The following is a 22,351-nucleotide window of genomic DNA, read 5'->3' on the forward strand; positions in this document are numbered from 1 at the left end:
TTAACTAATAATATTTTAGTGTTACTGACATTTTAACCTAGTTTTAGGATACAGAGCAGAGGATTAGAAACAATTACTCATAGACCATTTTTCACCAGATCATTTTGCTTCCTAGTCTTTCCTCGGGGTAATGCGGCTATATTTTCGACACCTACTACACTAGGCTTTTAGAGCATTGCCCCCAGTTCTCCTGAAAGGAGGACAGGTACCACTCTAGGAAACACGAATACTGACACGCTCAATATGAGAACAGTATATACCATGATAGGAAGAATTTTTTATGCTTTAGGAAAATGCTTTAGAAAAAACTGATTATTCATTTGCTCTGCTCTGAGCTTGGAGAGTGCTTCAAGACTCACATTCAAAGACTGTAGAGGGACCTTCTGCTCCTATTTTGAACAGATTTATAGAAAAATGGAATATAAAAATCTCTTTGAATACATGTCTCTGCTATTGCTTATATTTATTTATTTTTCTTGGAAGCTTCCTAAGCATATTATTAGCAGTTAATATCCCCCATGGGTTTGTTTTCTAATATATCAGAGCTGTGATACAGTATGCTGTTTCTGCCTCGGATATGTTGCTAAGAGATTTAATAATGGGTAAACAAACACAACATGTGGTAATTCATTTCAAATTAAAAGTTTATTAAACTCTGGCTTGATGGCTTTCTGGCTATTTACAATTAAAGGAGCGAACCTTAGGGAAGGGGTGACCACGTGGTGTGTTCGTGGCTGTAACATTTCTATATGAAAAATGTGTTTATGATCTTGCACAAGCTGTCCCTCATTGATAGGCTCCATACTTAATCTGTTGAATCTATTACTGTCCCCAAATCATGAAAAAGTCACTTTAATGTTCACTTACAAGCACACACATGTATGCACGTGTGTATATGTGTATATGTGCATGTACACCCATGCACACATATAACCACACACACCGCAAAAGGCTCCCAATTTAACCCCATGGTTGATGTTTTAAGAGGTGGTCTGCCTTACAAGTGGGTGGATGCCTGAGGTCAAAAAATATTTATGAAAGGTGGGAAGAAAAGGTCCATGATATAACTTTTGGGTTATTACTAACTTTTAGGCTGTTTTACTTTTTAGGGGGCAGACTAAGGAAATATTTGTTATACTTAACAATTTTTTGAATATGCCTACATTGCATGAACAATGGTGCCTGACAAGGTCTATGTATATGTTCTGTGATTCAGAATTCAGTTCAGAACAGTTTTTTTGTGCTACCATGATGAGCAAATCACGCTGCTAAATGCTGTGAGATTATAAATCAAAACAACATCCAGTCGTTGACCTCCATAGGCTTACGTGAGCCCACGCCTACTCCAACAGGAGATACCTTACCTGTATGTCCACATGTCCAATAGATGATGAGGGGACAACCCAGCACTCTGTTTACATAAAGGACCAGCAGGCCTCTGGGAAAAAATTCAAACTTGGAGAAAAAGTGAAGAGATGCAACTGGCTAAATAACAAAGATTTAGTTGTTAAGTGAGAAGGGCAGTTGTGGACAATGTATGTCTGCCCAGTTATTCCACAGTGGGATTCCCAGGGAGAGAGGGATGTGCATGACAACTCTCCCCAACTGCTAACAGAGAGAATCATTTCACTGAAATTCTGTAAGACTGGAAAGTATATTAATACATTACAGCGCATACTACCCTGCGAGACAATGAGGCATAGCGTGCACTTATACCAGGTTCTATATACTACAACTCTACAATCCAGGGTGTTCTGGAGGCCACTGTGGGGCAGTAGACATGAGCAGAAATGAGCGTTTCATGGGCTCATATGAAACATGCCGCTCTACTCCCAGAAATAAATGGCTGAGCTTTTGGAGGCATTTGAAATTTGTCTGAACTGCTTATTAATATAATTTCATTTTTAATCCTATATTGGCATGATCTGGGGAAATGTGTTTTAATTTCACAATTTTGTTCTGGCTTTAGAAGGATAGTTTGGAGTTCAAAAGGCAAGTGTAGATGGAAATTCTTTTGACTAAAAGGAAAGCTGTGGGCTAAGTTAAGAAGTTAGAATTTTACAAGGCATGTTTAAGGAAGTGTAAGAAATCATCGGACTTATACGTACTGGGATGGATTTGGGCAAGGAGAACTTTAGGGCAAGAAGTCCGTTAAGGAGGCCATTGCATTAACCCAGAAAAGCAATGGTAAGGGCCTGAGGTGGAGCTTGTACGGGATGCATTCAGGAGTCATGCTAAAGCTGAATCAACAGTTTTGGAAAGTGAATAGTTGTGTCATAATGAAAGACATGAAGATCATAGGCTAGAATATTTTTATCTCAGTATGCAAAAGAAAAAAAAAAATAGTGTTGCCTTTATCAGAGATAAGGAACCCAAAGGAGCAGGTTTCAGATAAAAGTTAACCAGTTGGTTTTGGTGAAACTGAATTTAAAGTGCTGGAGAAATGAAGAAGACAATGACTAGCTTGGAGGTGAAAAAATAGATTTAAAGCTCAGGAGGGGCATATGTGTGTCATCCTGATAGGGGTGGACACAAAAGCCACAGGAATGAATGAGTTTACCAGTGAAGAAAAGAGTGGACCAAACTGTGGGAAAACTTTAATTTAAGGGGCAGACGAAAGAAAAGGATAAAGGAAATTGCTAAGGAGCAATCTGAAAAAGCAGGAGAAGAAATAGGAGGTGCAGCATCATGGAGACCATGGAGTATACTTTAGAAGTTTACATTTTTTTTTCTCAGTTGTCAGACGGAAATGGGTTCAAGTATACTTTCACCAAAGCAGTACAACCATTCCAGAAAATTCCATCATTTCACTGGAAGTACACATTGTCAGGAGTGTAGATACTTGAGGAGGCCAGGCTCTCTTTTTTAGAGCTTTCTCATCAATTCTTGTGATATAAATACTATCAAGTATAAGAGGAAACAAAGCGCCACTATTGATTGTTCCATTTTGTACCACATATGTGGAAATTAACTGATGTTAGGTGAGATTTTCAGTATAAAAACAGACCACCCAAATCTAGCTAGCATTTAAAAAATGCTGTTACATTCAATTCTGAAAAAAGCCTATTCATATTTAAGTTTTTCTATATCTGTCATTGAACAAACCTAATAAAACAATGCTTCTTAGCCTTGCTGCACCATTAGAATCTTATGTGGAGCTTTTAGCAGATACTGATGCCTGGGCTCTGCCCCAGACCAAATGAATCAAATTCTCTGTGGGCAGGGCATGGACATTACTATTCTTAAAAGACTTCTCACATTAATATTCTTAAAAAACTATTCCAAGTTGTGAAACACCATGTAAAACTGTTGAGTGCTTTGAAATTTCTTGAAATAGAGCAAGGTGATTTCTACTTTAGGGTATTCTTCCATGCTGTTCAATCTATCTGGAAAAGCCTTTAACAGCCACTAAGTTTTTGTCCTTCCTAACCCAGGTTAAAATTTCCTTCTCAAGAGGCCTCCATGGCCCTCTTCAATGCTCTTTCACCTTATAGTAATTATACACTCATCTGTGTGTCTCCCATCTAGAATATAAGCCTCACAAGGGTAGGAAGCAGGTCTACTTGGTCCACCCCTGTGCCTGACACATATCAATGGCTCAAGAAAGATTTGCTGAATCAATGAGTAAATTAATATATTCTTTAGACAGAAAGCAATCAAGCAGACAGCTTATTTATTTTTATTTTTTAAATAACATACAGTAAAAATAACTTTTCTTGGGTGTACAGTTCTACCAAATTTAGCACATATATAGATTTGAATAACCAGAATAAGAACCCTTCCATCATCTCCGAAAAATTCCTTTGTGTTATCTTTGTGTAGATACAGTCTTCCTCCCTGTCCCCTGCCCTTCATCCTATGCCCTGGCACTTACTGATCTATTTATCATCACTATAGCTTTGTCTTTTCAAAATTGTCATACAGTATATAACCTTCTGTTGAGACTGGCTTCTTTCAGTCAACATAACACCCTTGAGATTCATCTGTGTTTTATGTATCAACAGTTCATACCTATTCATTGCTGAGTAGAATTCCACTACCTGGATGTACCACAGTTTGTCTGTTCACTTTGGATTGTTTCCATTTTTGGCAATTATGAGTAAAGTTGCTACAAGTTTTTGTGTGAACATAGTATTTATTTCTCTAGGATACATACTTAAGAGTGCAGTTGCTGAATTGTATAGTATGTGTATACTTAACTTTATCAGAAACTACCTAACTGTTTTACAGAGTGGCTGTACCATTTTGCTCTTCTGCCAGCAACGCATAAGAGTTTAAGTTGTTCCGCATCCTTGTCAGCACTTGTTAGCAGTTTTTTAAAAAGTTTTATAGTATAGTCTGTGTGTAGTGGTATATAATGCAATCAGTTTGTGTTGATTTAATGGTTAATGTTATTAAACATCTTCATATGTACTTAGTTGCTATCAATATATCCTCTTTGGTGAAGTTTCCATTCAAATCTTTTACTCACTTTTTAATTGGGTTGTTTTCTTACTGTTGAGTTATGAGGGTTCTTATAAATTATGGATACAAATCCTTTCTTGGATATGTGATTTGCGAGTTCTTTCTCCCTGTCTTTAGTTTGCCTTTTTATTTTCTTAACAGTGTCTTTCACAGAGCAAAAGTTTTGAATTCTGATTAAATGCAATTTATCAATTTTTAAAGTGGATCGTACTTTTGATGTCCTCTCTCTCAACTCTTTGCTTGACCCCAATTCACAAGATTCTACCATATGTTTTCATCTGAAAGTTTTATAGATTTAATTTTTGTTTAGATTGCTGCTATATTTGGAGTTAGTTTTTTAATGCAGTCTGAAGTTAAGGTTGAAGATGTTTTTTATTTTTGCATGTGAATGTCCAGTTGTTCCAACAGTAATTATTGAAAAGACTATTCTTTCACTGTTGAATTGCCGTTGTACTTTTGTAAAAAATCAATTGGCCATACATGTGTGGTTCTAATTCAGTGACTTATTAGGTGGCCTGGTGAGAGGTCTCTGCCCAGCACACACTATGTCCAACATACACCATGAAGGAGGAAGAATGGAGGGTAAATTAGATAGCAGCAGGCAGAGCAGTAGAGGCACAGATGGAGAGTAGCTGATGGCCCAGGGACAGGCACGCATGGAGAGATGGTCGCCAGAACTTAGTTGGTGTGCCTACTCATTAAGAGACCGACTATGTGGCTGTGGGAGCTCGAGCATCTGTGGCCAGTTTTAGCCAAGTCTCCGCATCATATCCCCTGAAGTCCTTAGGCCATCATTCCCACATGTGTAAGATAAAGAAAGCAAGTTTTTCTCAGGCACTATTAATTATCCCAGACCATAGAGATATGATACCTGTTTTTAGTTAATGATTTGTCAGTCAGTTACCCTGTTTCCAAGGGAAAAATCAAGAATCTCATATTTGAAAATAGTACTCATGACTTTGCTCTAGACAGTTGTAGCTGAGTTTGGGGACAGACTGTTCCAAATAATTTCATGTTCTGTATATCTCTCATCACTTTCAGATAGCTTTTAAGGACTGAGCACTTCTATAAAATATATCCAAGATTTTAAGAGTTTGGAATGGCCACTTCAGAATCACCGTGTGGTGAAACATTGAGGCATTTTTTTAGATTTTAACTATGACATTTGTTCTTTTGGATTTTTTTTTTTTTTCTAAACAGCGTAAGTGGATCTGAGTCCTTCATCTGAGTGCAAAATTGAGCCTCAGGGCACCACAGTATGTTTCAAAGTGATTAATCTGCATAAAAAGCTAATTACCTGCAATTTAAAAATGCCTTTATTTAAGATATAGAAATGCATCAAAATACTGTGTCACAGAAATGCTTCCAATTATTTTAAAGTAATTTAAATCTTTTCAAAGTCATCAATTGGTCAGCAAATTCCTTTTTCCTTTTCTTTTTCTTTCTTTTGTTCAGAGCAATGAAGTTGTCACCTTGTAACTTTATTTACAAACTGAATAAGACTTCCAATAGCTACGACATTAAATTCCCCAAATTGGGGCTTAGCTGGGGAAAATTCCACACAGATGTTAATTGGAGATATAGTAAGTATTGTACCATGAATAGGTTTCTTTTAAGACATTATTATAATTTGTTTTAATCTATGGCTTATTTTGTGAGATTCTTCGGCATCCATCACAGTTAATGACAACTACGGGTTTTTCGTTTGATCCACTTCAATCTCAAGTCATTTCTGAAAACTCGTGGAATTGAAAAAGCTTTAAACAGTCACGCAGGTCTTTAATTGTAAATTAGCTTTGACAGGACTACGATGCAGAGTCCTGCCCAGCTCCAAAGTGATGCTAGCCGACAGCCCCTCACTGCTCCGGGAGCAAAGGAACATGTGGAAAGAATTGTTCTTTTACATTTCACAGCTTGTCATTTCCTCTGCAGGGCAGCCCCTGACCCCTCTGAGAGACCCTGACACCCATAAGGGAAGCGTTCCCACTGATGTAAAGGAAGTGGAGAAGCAGTTTAACACTAAGAAGGAAGGGAAGAGGGTGTGTCAGAAAGATCTGGGATGGAGGGACGCGAGGGGCTTAAAACGTTTCCAGCAGGTTAGAATCTTTGCTGCATTGTTTCCTTGGGCAAGTGAACACCGAAGATCTGTTTATCTGGAAGGGTTCAAAACGTTAGGGGGGTTTTAAGCTACCTTTTTAAAATTTCTTTTTTTTCTTAAGGGAGAGCAACAATAAAAATGAATGTGTCACATGTGAATGATCAAAATAAAAGTTTGAGGAAAAGGTACAACTACATGCTCTCTGCCCTATTCCTATGTGCTGGTGCAGAGGCATGTTTCTAATTACAGGGTGTGTGTGACTAGATCAACAGCATCAGATGACAGCTTGTATTTTCCGGACATTTCACACCCTCAGTGTTTTATTTAGTCTCGCATATTCATCACAGTTAATTTTTCCTCTGCACTTGTGCTATTGAACGGTGCAGTAAGGAAACAGGCCGGGCCATTGAGTTGTACTGTCACTCAGTTTGGTTTGCCATTCTTTTCCGGTGAATAGATGTAGATGAATGCAAAAGTCCTCAAATTATTAATATTTCAGGAGCCTCTATTAGAGTCATTTTTCAAAGTACTTCTTTTTCTTTTTGAAACACTTGAAAACCTTTTTAAGGATACACGCTTTTCTGAATGTACTCTTTAAAGCAGGAGCAATAAAGACTTACTTTCTCTCCACATCCCCCAACCCTATTGTGTGTGTGTGTGTGTGTGTGTGTGTTTTCTAGGGTGCTTCAAAAAGTTCATGGAAAAACAGAATTAAAAGCTAAGAATATTTCCATGAACTTTTTGAAGTAACCTTGTATGTATTCCTTAATCTATTGCTGTGAACATGTCAACAAGAGAAAGCATGCTGCGTGCATTCAGCAATCACTCATAATAATGTACTATCCGTGAACAAATTACTATTTTTCTTTGGCCAATTTCTCTCGTTTAACCTGTGGATACTCAGTGCCTTCGAAGTAGACAAACGTCCTTGCAAAATGATAGTGCGGAAGAAGATATTGATGACAATAATATTGTAGTTCTTGACTGAATATGAGCCACTGCAGTTGACTCAACAGGTTAGGAAAATTGGAGAACTTTAATAGTCCCGGGAGCAGTGGTGGAGGAGGAAAGAGGTACTGTGGAGCTATGACAAGACACACTCATCTTTGGCCCCAGTATTCAATCTGGGCATTCCCAGAAGTACCCATAGCTCAATACATAGTCTGGATAAGGTGGAAATAAGGGACCGTAGGGATAAAATGTACTTTCAGTCTATTTTTAGTAATATGTGAATTATGATGAAAGAAACCATGACTGGCTGGTGAGAATTTGCTCTTCAGACATGACAGAGTAGCGGCCTATCTGACTTGGCTTTACAATTGCTCCAGTTTATATTTTTGGTTTCTATTGTAGGCTCTTTCTGCAAGTCCACAGCAGGTAGCATCTCCTTTGGTTCAGTACTGACCTCAAACTGAGGAAGCTAGAAGTGGGAATGAAAAATAAATAAAATTGCGAGACCTCACATGAATAAATGTGCTCCTTGACTCTTTCTAAACACGAGGCTGGCTTTGGACACTTGAATGGTGTGACTCAGTTCTCCCTTCTCCAGTATCTAACTTGTAAGTAGGCAATTGACTTTGTTCAGTGTGGAAGTAATTGAAATCAAAATTGGCAGAAATGGACAGTATTTTTGTCCATAATTGCCCATAAAATCTAATTAGATGAGCCATACGGAATAGGAAATAGAAAATTCAAATTAGAAAAACAGGATTTTGAGTAAAATGGTTAAAGTTGGTGTCCTTTGGCATGAGGTAGGAGAAAAATCAGTCTATTTTAAAATTGTGATTATTTTCTTAGATATGTAAGTCTGTTCTTGAATGCTGATACCTTGGCAATGATGCATATAAATAGTTCATGTTCTGCAGCACTGGTACATGACACATGGTCCTTGAATATTTTGCATTAGTAGAAGATAAAAAGTTTGTCTCACCTTTATTTGAAAAGCCATAGCCATTTTTTAAAAGATTATTTGCTGTAACTTGTTAAATGAGCACCATACTGTAACTATTTCATCATAATCTTGACCATTTATAATTTTGTAAGTTTGAAGTTTCAGTGACAATACGTGGCAGTGCATTGGATGTGCTTAGGAATAAGTGTATAGGAGGCATAATACTAGTCTCAAAGATGTCAGTGGCTCCTCTAATATAGTTGAGAGAAAAAGATTATGGAAACATAATTTAGTGAAAAACAATACCAAACCCTAAAAAGCACAAATATTTCTCTTTACATTCTATTCACCTTCTCTCTATCCAGATTCTTATTTTGTTTCTCTGTAATTAGGTTCACATATTGTCTTTGTTAGCAAGTGCATCTTCATCAGTGTTAAAATTAAATTAATTACACAAACACGCACACACATACACTCACACACACAGGTAAAACTTCCTAAGGCCAATTATTTGAAAGATGTAATCATTCTCTTAAAACACTATGGCATTTTCTTCTTGAACCATAACTAATAGTATCTCCATGTACCTTCTAGGTTTTTAATAAAACATCTTTCCCCACCTTTTTCATACTTACAGATCAGGTGTCATGTGTGTGACTAATTTCTATGAAATAAAGTTTTAATTAAGTGTGGTGAACTAGTTGTTGGGAAAACCAAGAATTCATTATCTTGACCCTCTTTTTCCCCATAATCCACGTCACATTCGATAAGACCAATAGTTGTTGGATATGTAGTTTGCAAATGTTTTCTGCCAGTCTGTAGTTTGCCTTTCATTGTCTTAACAGGGTCTTTCACAGAGCAAAGATTTTTAATTTTAATGAAGTCTAATTTATTAATTTTTTTTTTGTATGGATCATGCTTTGGATGCCAAGTCTAAGAACTTCTTGCCTAGTTCCAGATTTCTTTCTACTTTTTTTGTTCTAAAAGCTAATGCATTCCAAGTTATTTTTATATAAGGAGTGACGTTTAGATAATTTTTTTTCTTATAAATGTGTAATGGTTTCAACACCATTTGTTGAAAAGGCTGTCTTTGTTCCACTGAATTGCTTTTGTACCTTTCTTAGAAATCAGTGCTCGGGCATGTTTTTGTGGACTTATTTCTGGCTTCTTCGTTCTCTTCTATACCACACAGGCTTGATTACTGTAGCTACATACAGTAAACCCTAATATCAGGTAGATTAATTTCTCCCATTTATTTTTCTTTTTCAAGACTGCCTTATCTATTCTAAGATCTGTGCCTTTTCATATAAATTTTAGAATACGTTTGGCTGTGACTACAAAAAAAATGTGCTGGAGTATTGATAGGACTTACATTAAATTTATAAATCAACTTGGGAGAAGTGACATCTTTACTATGTTTGGTCTTCCAGTCCATGAACATGGTATGTCATGACTCTAGTTATTTAAGTCTTGTATTATTTCTTTCAACAACATCTTCTAATTCTGAGCACAAAGATCCCATACTTGTTTTGTTAAGCTTATTCCTAAGTATTTTATTTTCTCTGGAACAATTTGAAAATGGTATTGTGTTATTTTGTATCTTGCAGCCTTGCTCAAGTCACTAATTGGTTCTATGAAATTTGGGGGTAGATTTCTTAAAAATTATTATTTAGGCAATCATATCATCTGCAAAGAGCAATAGTTATATTTTTTACTTTCCAAGCTGTACGCTTTTTATTTCCTTTTCTTGCCTTATGTTGAATAGCAGCAGGGAAAGTAGACATCCATATTTTACTCCTGATCTTTGGAAAAAGCATTCAATCTTTCACCATTATATGTGATAACGGCTGTCGGCTTTTTGGAGATGCTTTTTATCTAGTTGAGGTAATTACCCTCTATTCCTATTATCACAAATGAGTTTTGACTTTTGTCAAATTTTGTTTTGTGTGGATACATATGATCATATGATTTATCTTCTTTAGACTATTCATATGGTGGGTTTCGAACAATGAAACCATCTTGCATACCTAAAATAAATCTCACTTGGTAATAGTGTATAATTATTTTTATACATTGTTGAAATTAATTTGTTAATATTTTGTTGAAGATTTTTGCATCTAATCTTCTGAGAGATATTGGTCTGTAGTTTGTTATTCATGTCTTCTCTTTGGTTTTGGTGTCAGGATTATAAAGTCCTCATAAATGAGTTAGGAAGTGCTCTCTTCTCTATCTTTTAAAAGATGGTGTAAGATTGTTCATTCTCTTGTAAATGTTTGGTAGGATTGTCTAGGGAAGCTATCTGTGCCTGAGATTTTAAAATTACAAATTCAATTTATTTAATGGTTATAGAACTATTCAGATTATTTTATCTCAGTTGAGTGTTTGTAGTTTGCAGTATTTGAGGAATTGATTCATTTCTTTTTAGATAGTTGAAGGTATGAGCATAAAGTTGTTCAAGTTATTCCTTTATTTCCTTTTTCAATGGCTGTAGTACCTGCAATGATATCCCATTTTATTTCTGATATTGGTAAGCTGTATCTTCCCTCTTTTTGTCTTTGTCAGTCTTGCTAGAGGTTTATCAACATTACTGATTTTTTGAAGAACCAGCCTTTTGTTTGATGGATTTTCTTTATTGTTTTTCTGTTTTCAGTCTCCTTGGTTTCTGCATTTTTCACTACTATTTTCTTTCTTCTATTTGCTTTGGATTTACTTTGCTCTAGTTCTAGGTTCTTGAGGTGAAATCTTAGGTTGTTGATTTTTTTCTTTTCTGATGTAAGCATTTAGTGCTAAACTTTTCCTGTCAGCATTGCTTTAGCTGCATTTTCATTTTATCCAGTTCTGTATCTATTTTTATTTTCTTTGAGACTTCCTCTTTGACATACAGATTATTTGGAAGTGCATTATTTCATTTCCAAGGGTATAAAGATTTCTTCTTTTCCTTCTGTTATTAATTGCTGGTTAGATTTCATTATGAGAAAATATATTCTGCATAATTTCAATTCTTTTAAATTTGGTGAGATTTGTTTTATGGTCCAGGATATGATATTTGTAAATGGTCCATGGGCACTTGAAAAAATGCATACTGAGCTGCTGTTGGGTCAAGTGCTTTACATATACATGTCGGGGTGCATGTGTGTTTGGTGTGTTTGTGTGTGAATCTCAATTAGATTCTGTTTGTTGATTGTGCCGTTCAGATCATTGATATCTTTTCTGATTTTCTAATAGTTCTATCATTTGATGAGAGCAGATGGTTGAAATTCTTAACTGCAATTGGAAATTTTTCTGTTCTCCTTTTAGCTCTATCACTTCGTTTCAAGCATATTTGAGGCTGTGATGTCTGGTCATAAAAAGTATTTAAGATTGTTATGTCTTACTGGTAGATTGAAATTTATTCATTATATAAGATTTTCTCTATTTGGTAATTTTCTTTGCTCTGAAGTCCATTTTATCTGATATTAATATAACCATTCCTGCTTCTTAAATGTTAATATTGGCAAGGCATAACTTTTTCCATTTTTAAAACTTTTAATTTTCCTATACCATTGCATTTGAAGTATGTTTCTTTTAAATAATATATAGTTCAGTCATGCATTTTATTTTAATTCACTTGTCAATATCTGCTTTCTAATTGAAAGAGACCATTGACATTTAAGGCAAGCACTGAAATGTTAGGGCGTGAGCCTGCCATTTTAATATTTGTTTTCTCATTGTTTCCTCTGGTTCTTATTCCCCTCTTCCAGTTTACTTGCTTCCCTGTGCGTTATTTGAACACCTTTTAAGATTCCATCTTTATTTATTTATAGTTATTGGGCATATCTCGAGTAGTTTTCATAATGGTTGCTCTGGGTGTAACTATAGGCGTGTGTGACTGATCAGTTTCCCGGTGTCACTGTTTTCTTGAGTAACACATGGTGTTATAATTTTTGTTCCAATCATCAAATATAATTTATAAAACTCATGAGGGAAAGGATCATATATCATATATGCTAACATTTGATGCTCTTTCTGTTTTGTTTTTCTTCCAGATGCTCCAAGATTCCTTCTTTTACCAGTTTCTTTCTATTTGAGAAAATTTCTCTAGCCATTCTTTAAGGGTAGATCTGCTAGTGACATATTCTTTTAGTATTCTTTCATCTGAGAATGCGTTTTTCCCTTCACTGCTGAAGGATGGTCATTGGGCATAGAATTTGTGGTCCACAATTTTTTTTCTTTCATCACTTGAAAAATGTTGTGCCATTTGGGTCTGCATGACTCAGGGCTCCCACTGAGCCCTGCTGGTAATGCTGGAGGGGACAGAAAGAGTTTCCCCAGTCTGGGCCACCTGGTGTCTCTGGATGGGGGAAGGCAGTCTCTGGCCCCAGGATGTTAAGAGGCTTCCTAGGTCAGACACCGGTGGTGGGATCTCCCTGCTGGTGGGACTGGGCCAAATGGTGTCTCTAGGTGGGGGTGGGATGGATGTCTCAAGCAGCAGTGAGGAAGACTGCTCCCCCTGCATGCTTGCTTCAGTTGGGATTCTGGGCTACACTCCTCACATGTGCTGTGGGACCCACCTGGTGTTGTCTGTGCAAACTTCCCTTCCAGAGAGGGTTGAATGAGCCTGCCTGGACTACTGCCTGCTGACAGGAGGTTGAGACATGCTGGGTCAGAGTGGCTTTCTTCTGCTGAGTAGGGTGAGGGTGAAGTGTTAGATGCCCTGCCCTGCACTGTGGCCCCAGTTCTGAGATCTCTAATCACCTTGTCTACCTCTTCACACCTTTTGGAATGCTCCTTTGGCTGCCTCTTGCATCAGTTCCAGGGTTCACAGTTGTACTTAGTGGGGAGGACAAGGGAGAAATGAGTTTATGCCATCTTTTCCCAGCTGGAAATCCTCCCATTCTTTTATGTTTGTTTGTTTTTTGTTTTTACTTAGGGCCCTGCAGCATTTAAAAAGTTTGTTAGCATTTCATTTGGGGCTTGAGGAATATGAAAGTAGAAATAAAATTAATTGTGGTAAGATGTAGGTAACATAAAGTTTACCATTTTAACCATTGTTAAGTGCACAGTTCAGAGGCATTAAATACCTCCACATGGTTGTGCAACCATCACCACCACCCATCTCTGGGACTTTTTTTATCTGGCACAACTGAAACTCTACATTAAACAACTCCCCACAGCCCCCTCCCCTAGTCCCTGGTAACCTCCGTTCTGCACTCTGTCTCTATGAATTTGCCTACCGTGGATACCTTATATAAATGGAATCAGACAGTATTTGGCTTCTTTCACTTAAATAATGTCTTCAAGAAAAGAGTTACAATTTAAATAGTAAATTTTATTACTCACTGCAGTGTTTTAAAACAGTTTTGTGGTAAAAAGTTTAAAGTTAGTAGCTTACTTGAGACTTTAAAAGCTGTAAAGCCTGGTATGTAGCATGAGTTCAACAAAGTTAGCTCACACTGGTATTTTCTGCCGAGTTTTATTATTCATTTTTTCTTCTCTGCAGCATGAATAGCTGAAGGTCTGCAGGTAGGTCTCTGAGTCATAGTTCTGTTCTTGTTCCTTTGTGCCAACTAGTTTCACTCTAAGATCATCTGCCTGCAGCCCTAATCTCTGTCTTCCTACTGGAAATGCTCAGCAGAGGATCGCCAGAGGGAACTCCGAAGAGTGCAAATTTAGTGGGTGAGTAGAACCTGAATAGGAGAGTCAGGGAGGCTTAAATTCAGATATTGACTCTGTCATTTAATGTCCTTTGTCAAGGTTTCTAATCTCAGAGTCTTTGTTTCTTCACCTATAAAAAAAAAGAGATGACAGGCCCTTCTTGAGTATTAGTAATACTTTATGTAAAGTGTCATAAACATAGTAGGTGCTTACAAAATCATCCCTGCATTATTGAACTGATTTCCATAATATTAGACAAAATCCACTTAATTGTGGTCCTGGGCATTGACTCCCTCTATCCCTATCTGTAATTTTCTTTTAGCAATAGAGACTTCCTAGTGGATAAAATAATTCATTATTCCAAATAGCTTTGGATGTTCTAAGTTCAGTGAAAGTGTTAATTGATGATAACCAGGGAAAGCTCATGAGCAGCATATTAAAATTTCTGAATTCTTTCATTGTGCTTAAGATGGAGAGTTTAATACTTTTAAGAATAAGGAAAAAAGAAGCTGATTTTCATAAAAGGATAGAATCCTCTTAACTGTGGAAGAAATGGGTGACGTTTAAAGATTATTCTTGAGAAGAATCACCACATATCTTTCTGCTCTTACATTAGAGTAATATTTTATTAGGAAAGGCATGTATGTATGAATCTAGTTTTTATGCTATGAATGCAAAATATCCAGACACTGCTACTAGATCAACATGATGGTATAAATATTTACAGTTCTGTACTGGCAATGAAGTTAATCAAAATAACTCGAATTAAATAACACATGAAAATGTTTTTATAAACTGAACATTTTTGTATAATTATAGTATATTATTTTCAATCAACTAACTGCCAATACTCATAAATGTTTCCAAAACGTGACAGTTTAAAGTCCCAGGTAGAAAGATTGTGGCTTCACGGTTTGGACAGAGTGAATGCAGGGATGGTTTGTTGCATTTCTGCTGCCAATTATATTAAAATATCCCCAAATATTAAACCATTAAGCTTTTTAACATTTCTAGGAAACAGTTAGCAAAATAATAGATACATTTTACCTATAACTAAACACTTTGGGCTTTGGAGGGAATAATCCTGGCCAAACCTAAGTTCCTATTTTACTTGCCTCTTGCCAACAGTTAAATTTTTGAAGATCAATTTGTTCATTTGTTCTTTCCATGAAGACAGGCTAAGAGAATGTCTTGTTTCTTGTCATGTTAACAAACATTTATCTATTTATGTTTGCCTTCCCACAGAGTTACCATTCGTAGGTTCTAACCATGCCACTAGCAGAGAACGTTATCAACTCATTACCTGCATTTCTGTAATTTATCATTTATTCACTGCTAATATCCTCAATTAGATGTTTGAGTGTAGTTTTGAATGTAGTTAAATCATTTTTGTTTTCTTAACCAGAAACTAGATATAAAAAAATCACATTCCAAAATTTTGAGCATCTATTTCTGATGTGGATGGAACACATTAATACTAAGATTTGGATCTGTGGTTGCAGCCATGGTCACTGCAACATGTCATTGAGAATTCGTAGTTTAGTGCTTATTTTGGCCTTTAAACTGTTCGTTTGTACTGTGAACTAGATTATGTGCTTCTAACTGTCAGTTAGCTGAATGCATTTCAAGTCAATTTACTAAAATAGTCACTGTTAAGCAGTATATTTGGACAGAGTTGACACCTTTGACATTTTCTAAAATGGCAAAAATAACTGTATTTAAGGGTATGATTTATGAATGCTGTGTGCCTCCAGAAGTTCTATTTGATTATGGTTTTCAGTTTAGCTGCTGCAACTCTTTCCACAAACTGCTGAAAGGACAACTAATTACTGCTGTGTGATCAGATATTTAACACAGATAGACATGTGCACACACACACATACACAGACACAAAAAACCATAACATTGATCCAAAAATGATGACCTTCTTGTTGCTTCTTAGAATTGCCTTTGTCTCATGAGAGTAGAACAGTGGGGACAACAGCAGAAGCAGAGAGAGTAAGAAAGAAGAAATAACATTAATAGTATGGAATTGCCTTTATGAAATGCATATTCTTTGTTATAAATAAGAAAAGCAACTTGCAATGATTAAAAAGTATTTTGAATCTTTAGTTGTCTTCCAGATTGCTGACCTCTATTAAAAACTTCTTAAAATAATAGATAGGTTTAATTCCTCAAGCAAAAGAAAAATGAGATCATTTTAAAGATTTTCCATATTTATTATATAGATGTGACTTGACTACAGGGGAAAAAAAAAGAGCAAAATCTAGTGTATTGCAAGTTTTAAATGTACCAGGCTAAGGTTTACTTAATTAGAACCTTGAGGCAATAAAGGAGCCCTTTTTAAAATTCTGTGATTCTTAATATGCTAAATAATGCAAAGCTTCGACTCTTCAAGCATGAGACACACATCTGGCAGCTTAACATTTAAATTACAGGGGGAAAAAACCCCTCACTTCAGTAGTAATTTTCTCAAAGAAAAGAATAAAAAATGTATTACAAACTAAATTTAATTTCTTTTTAGATTTCCATCTTATCTAATTGCAGGCATTTTTCTAGGTTCTTTGTATTTATATTTTTTACACATATTTTCTGTGCATTTTATTAATTTTATTTGAGATGCTTCTCACTGTTACAGCTCTTAGAAAATTGTGGTGTATTATACCTAGCAAATTGTTTTGAAAAATCTATCTGATCGCAAGTAATAAAGACAATGATTTGGAAAATAAAGAAAAAATGGAATTTCAGAGACCTGTAGAAATATTACTACCAAAAAGGCAACATTTTTCAGTTGGCTCTACTTTCAAGCTTTAATTTTTTTAATATTAATATTCTCTGTGTTTGTCATTTTCTGGTTGTTTTTCCACACAAAAGTTATTATAAGCAGCATTCTTTCTTAGTATTTCTCCAAAGGATAGCGTCAGATCCTTGATTAATTTTATAAAGGTCATTTGGAAAACCATTAAAAATATGCCAAGTGAAAAAGATTAGCACAAAACAGGGGAAATACACTTTTATAAACATATGCATTTATATATAGATGGGCTATGGTAACATTATGCAATTTTGACAAGTGTTTTTCTTGTGCACCTCATGCATTATTAAAAATGACTGTTTTATTTATTTTTTTCTGTGTGATATCAGCTGACACATTCCAGAGACATCAGCAGGTTCATATTATTTGTAAATATTTTTTCTTTTTCTCAGTATAAGATCTGACAGTTAAATTGAGTAGTAGTTCCATAAAATAAAATGGACTTTCAACATAATTAACTTACATTTGTATTACTAGCATGCAACGTGGGTGCTAGTTAGCCCATGACAAACTCATGTATTCATTTCTACTTTTTATTTAAAAAATTAAACAATATCACAACTTTTAATTTAGCGATGGTAGAAAAGAGCTGGTCCCGTTCTAGCTATTTTGCTATAATCAACCATTAAACTGGAAAGAATATAGAAAACAACTGTTTTGGGGCACTGCCATCATGAAGCATAAGACTGTAATCCCTGAGAGAAGAGAAACTTATGATGGAATCCTATAAGGCAAACACTGGCCCTCTACCTGGGCACAGTTTCAAACTAGAGGAGTGAAGTGGAGTCCAAGCAGAGAAAGTCTCACTGAACTGAAGGGACAAAGTCCTGCATTCAGGGCAGCGGAAGCAGCTGGAATCTGCAGAGTGGAACAGAGAGCAGGGAGAAGTCAGTACAGAGACTCCACCGTGAGTGCTCGGCTGAGGGCTGTGCTGTACATAACCATAGCAAGACTAATTGAGGCTTTGCTTAGTGGCTACTTGCTAGTGGCTACTGTGGTCCTGAGAGTGGGGCAGAGATACTAGAGTTCAAACAAAGGTGGAGTTCAAGCCCAGCTAGGAGAGGCACGTTAATTCCTCATTATCCGTTTGCTCAGCAAATTGAGACAGCAAAAGTCTGTATATTAGGAATAAAGACCACAGTCTAGAGTGGCTTACTCTAAACCTGCCCAAAGAAAGCTCTAAACAATCCCTGAACAAGGTAAGCAGAGGGGTTAGAGTTTTAAGGTTGAGTTCTGTCAGATCAGAGTGACTTAGAAACCCTTGGTTTTTCACATATCTGCTGTAACAAAATGTAAATTCAAGCCCTCACAAGTTTAAAGGGATTAACCAGTAATGCTTACTAAAAAACCCCCAAACCAAACCAAAACAAAAACACCTTTCAGAGGAGGAGAACAGAATCCAATCTTCTATAATGTCCCTCATGCAATCTACAATTACTAGACGTCCAAGGGAACAGGACAATACAAACCTCAAGCAAAGAAAAACATGAAGAAAAATAACCACAACATAATTCAAACATGAAATTTAGCAGGGAAACATATTAAGACATCTAGCATAAATTTATTTACAAATTTAAAGCAAATGCTTTCAAACAATTAAAGATAAATATGGTCATCATGAGAGAATAGTTAGGGCATCTCAGCAGAGACATAGAAATTATAAACAAAGAAACACAGAACTGAAAATCCAAGAATTAAATGAAAAATTCACTGGATAGGCTTAACAGAAAATTAGAATGGCAGAAAAAATAATCAGTGAACTTGAAGACAGAACAATAGAAATGAACCAAACTAAAGTGTAGAAAAGAAAAAGATGAGAGAAAAATGAATAGAGACTGACAGACCCATGGGACGGTATCGCAGAATTTGACATAAATGTAATGGGAGGAGGTCTTAGAAGGAAAAGAGTAATAGAATGGAAGGAAATACATAATGAAGACATAATGACTGAAAATTTCCCAAGTTTAATTAAATAGTTTGACTTATAGGTTGAATACTCTCATTAAACCTCAAAAGAATAAATACAAAGGAAACCACACCTAACAATATCGTAGTGAAACTGCTGAATACGCAACATAAAGTGGAAATCCTGAAAGCAGGGAGAAGGAAAAAAACAAGTTACAGACAAGGAAATGATGATACGAGAACGGCTGAGTTATCAGAAACAACGAAGACCGGGAGTTCATGCAACGATATATTTCAAATAGTGAAAAATGTCAACCCAGAATTCAGTATTGGCAAAAATATTCTACAAAAATTGAGGGTGAAATAAAGACACTTAGATGACTTGCACTAAAAAAAATGTTGAAGAATTTTTTTAAGCTGAAGAAAAATGATACAAGTGATCTGTACAGGAGAACAGAGGATACTAGAACTGCAAGTAGATGCGTAACTATGACAGCCTTAGTCTTATCAATAATTTTCTTAATGTACATTTTACTGTCAAAATAAAATAAAATGGCATTGTAAGGTGGGGTTACAAAGCATGTGCAGGTAAAAGATATGATGGCAGCTCAAAGGAGGAGGGGTGGAACCTGGGATCAAACTATTGTAAGGTTGTTACATTTGTGATGTGAGAAGTGTGAACGATCAGGTACAAAGTGTGAAATTCTGTAACATTGACTCTTAGGTGGGCATTGTTATAGGATGCATGCTATTAGCCCTAGAGCCAACAGCATCAGTCTCAAAGATATAGCTAAGAAAATAACAGAGGAAATAAGGTGAAATACTAAAAACATATCTGAGTAACCCAAAAGAAGGCAGGAAAGGCTCAACAGAGGAACAAAAAACAAAAGAGACAAAGCAAAAATGAATAGCAAGATAGTAGGCAAACTCAGCCACTTGAACGATTGCATAAAATGTTGAAGACTAAATAATTAAATTAAAAAGCAGGTATTGCCAATCTGGATGAAAAAGCAAGACAACTAAACACCAACTGTAAGAGATGCACCATAAATTTAAACACAAGTACGTTGAAAGTGAATGGACAGAGAAATATATACCATGGAAACACTACATACAAGAAAGCTGGTATGGCTACATTAATATCTAATATTAGAAACTTGATGGACTTCAAAGACAAAGGTAAAAGGGGAAACTCAATAGGAAGCACAACGATCCTAAAATATGCACTGAATGAGATTGAAAATTCATGAAACACAATCTGACCAAAAGATGCGAAAAAATGATAATTTGGAGGAAACTTTCAAACGTTACTGATTGTTTAAGTCCATTTTGTGTTACTGTAACAGAAATACCTGAGACCGGGTGATTTATAAAGATGAAAGGTTTATTTGGCTTATGATTCTGGGACAGCTGCATCTGGCACGGGCCTCAGGCTGCTTCTATTCATGGTGGAAAAGTGGCAGCAGCCGGCGGGTACAAGCAGATCACATGACAAGAGGAAGCAAAAGAGAGAGAGAGAGAGAGAGAGAGAGAGAGAGAGAGAGAGAGGAGGTGCCAGGGTCCTTTAAACAATCAGGTCTCGCAGGAACTAATAGAGCAAGAACTCACTCATTAATCTCTCCTCCCCCCAGGGAGAGCATTAATCCATTCATGAGGGATCCACCCCCATGACTCAATCAGTTTCCAATATATTTTTGGGATCAAATTTCCACGAGTTTTGGAGGGGACAACACATCCAAACTCCATCACTGTTAGAAATATAAAATGCTACCAGTACTTTGAAAAGCTGGCAGGGTTTTTTTTTTCCCCAATTGAACAAACATTTATCAAATGACCCAGTAATTCCACTCCTATATATTTACCCAAGAGAAATAAAAACATATGTCCACAGAAGATTTGGACATGAATTTTCATAGCAGCCATCCTCACAATAGTCAGAACTTTGAAACACTCAAGTATCCATCAGTAGATGAACTAGTAAACACATTGCTGTCCATTCATAACGGGGAATACTACTCAGCAATAAAGTGTAATGAACCTCTGTAAAGCTAGGCAACCACGCCAGTTGTCGAGCTCTCTTACCTGCTGGTAATCCTGCACGGACTGGGCCGATTGTTGAGCTAGGGCTGGGTCTGGAGCCCACAGACCCCTCAAGCCAGTTCACAGACTGAGTCACAAACCCTTTACATGCCAGGCTGGGTCCCCAGACCCCTTACACGCCAGGCTGGGTCACCAGACCCCTTACATACAGGTCTATGAGCTGGGTCACCAGCCAAAAGGTCCTTGGAGCCATAGGTTGGAAAGCATGGCCACGTGGGACAGACGCCTGAGGCAGATGCCCACCTGCTTCATTAAAACTCCTTTCTCTCCCTCCCTCTCTCTCTCTGTAGAACACAAGAATAACAACAAAACTAAAAAGACACATTGGGGCCCATGTGCACTAACTACACACACACACACACACACACACACACACACACACACACACACACAATTTACTTACAATGGATGTGCTAAACCACACCCAACTGGAACCAAGGTGAGGGTCCTGACCAAAGTATTCTATTTTCCCAACAGTCTACCCCATCAGGGTCCTCTCATTACAATCTACACATTCAGAATCTTCTGTGATGTTCCCTAAGTGAGGAGGATGACCCTTACATTTACATATTACACATTCCATCCCAGTCCCAGAATTCTTTAGCTTGTTGCAGCACCAACTCAAAAGTCCAAAGTCTCCTCTGAGACCAAAGGTAAAAGTCTTTCCAGCTGTGAACCTATAAAAACAAAACCAAATTTATCTACTTCCAAGATACAGTGGGACAGACATTGGGTACACATTCCCTTTCCCAAAGGGAGGAATAGAAAGGAAAATCAGCCCCCAAACAAATCCAAAACCCAAACAGGGCAAACGTTAAGCACACTGGGCACCTGGACCCCTAAAGCACTGGGCAACCTTGCTCTGACAGCTCTGCCAAGTGCATCCCATTGAGCTGCCTGGTGCCTGCAGCTTTTCCAGGCCTGCACTGCACACTGCCAGCAGCCCTATGGTTCTGGACTTCTGCTGGCAGTCCTGCCATCCAGCTCCACTAGACATTTCTTCAGTGGGGGTTCTCTGTGGGGGCTCTGACCCCACTGTTTTTCAGCTCCACATTGCTCCATAGATGATCTCCACAGTGGCTCCACCCCTGCAGCAGGTCTCTGCCTGAGTCCTCCAGCTTTTTCATACTCTACTGCATGGCAAGGCTGCAAATTTTCCAAATCTTTATGCTCTGCTTCCCTTTTACGTTCTGGCTATTGAATTACTTCAATCACCTCAGCTTTCACCAGCTATTCACTCAGTCTCAGGCAGTTTTTTTCAGCATTCGCCCACACTTCAAACAGCTGCATTTTCCCAGTCCATCAAGGAGTGTCTGCCCTGCCTCTGTGCATACCTGCAGCTATCCTGTACCCGCTGCCAGAGAGATACACGCATAGTAACAGAGACTAACTTTTCCACTTTTTCACCAGGTGAAAACATACTTGCAATTCTGCAGGGGCACCT

General features: G+C 37.0%; 1 protein-coding gene and 1 non-coding gene across 2 annotated transcripts in view; one reads left to right on the forward strand and one right to left on the reverse strand.

Moving 5' to 3' along the window:
• LOC134378885 (uncharacterized) overlaps window positions 1-22,351 on the forward strand; it is a 311,104-nt gene that overhangs the window by 129,730 nt on the left and 159,023 nt on the right.
• Window positions 2,722-2,805, reverse strand: LOC134379370 (small nucleolar RNA MBII-202). Its single transcript, XR_010023769.1, has one exon. It is a non-coding gene; the product is annotated as a small nucleolar RNA MBII-202 (small nucleolar RNA).

This window comes from Cynocephalus volans, chromosome 5 (assembly GCF_027409185.1).
Source record: "Cynocephalus volans isolate mCynVol1 chromosome 5, mCynVol1.pri, whole genome shotgun sequence".
In the NCBI taxonomy this organism is placed as follows: domain Eukaryota; kingdom Metazoa; phylum Chordata; class Mammalia; order Dermoptera; family Cynocephalidae; genus Cynocephalus; species Cynocephalus volans.